The following is an 825-nucleotide window of genomic DNA, read 5'->3' on the forward strand; positions in this document are numbered from 1 at the left end:
TAATAGCATGAAGACAAGAGGGCAAGGGAAGCATGACACTAACAGCATGAAACAATTACAAAATAAAAGACATGAAAACATAAACATGACAAAACCCAAAACAGACCTTACAGTGATATAGATTAAGTTAACTATATTAAATTATATAAATAAAAACGTATACAGAAGCATTTTGCCGTCTACAATTTAGAATGCCTTGAATTTTGAGTTTTAATAGACTTGACGAGGCATGAACAGACTTGACGAGGCACAAACAGACTAGACTCACCGACAGTGGGATACAACTTCAATACACGACAAGGAACAAAGGCAACGACATGGCTACTAATAGCAAACAAAGAGGGTCACATGACATGAACAAACCAATGGGAAACAAGACACATGACAATTTAGAATGCCTTGAATTTTGAGTTTTAATAGACTAATAAATCACGTGCATGCACTCTCTGTGTGTGATTTGGTGATATACTCGATAATGTCAGATCGCACATCATTACAACAACACTACCATATTATCGCACACTCCAGACGCGACTTGTGTGGAAAATGAAATCATCCGCGATTGTGCGCGCACTTGTTTGCACATGAGCAAAGGTGTTTTTTAGGAGCCTAACTTGCAAGCGCCAGACCACTGATTCGTCAAACCTGCTTTCCTGGAAGTCAGTGTTCTTCTGACTTCTGACTATTTTGTAGTAAGTAACAAATATGCTTCGGGGACTCTTGGAGTAACTTTGGTAGGCCAGCCACTCCTGGGAAGTTTCACCACTGTTCCAAGTTTTCTCCATTTGTGGATAATGGCTCTGACCGTGGTTCGCTGGAGTCCCA

General features: G+C 40.1%; 1 long non-coding RNA gene across 1 annotated transcript in view; it reads right to left on the minus strand.

Moving 5' to 3' along the window:
* Positions 1-523: 523 nt before the first annotated feature.
* LOC107722532 (uncharacterized) overlaps positions 524-825 on the minus strand; it is a 10282-nt gene continuing 9980 nt past the window's right edge. Inside the window, exon 3 of the long non-coding RNA XR_001637814.1 lies at positions 524-534. This is a non-coding gene — a long non-coding RNA (uncharacterized LOC107722532). The remainder of the gene's footprint in view (positions 535-825) is intronic.

Source organism: Sinocyclocheilus rhinocerous, unplaced genomic scaffold, assembly GCF_001515625.1.
Source record: "Sinocyclocheilus rhinocerous isolate Xijiao unplaced genomic scaffold, SAMN03320098_v1.1 scaffold541, whole genome shotgun sequence".
NCBI classification, from domain to species: domain Eukaryota; kingdom Metazoa; phylum Chordata; class Actinopteri; order Cypriniformes; family Cyprinidae; genus Sinocyclocheilus; species Sinocyclocheilus rhinocerous.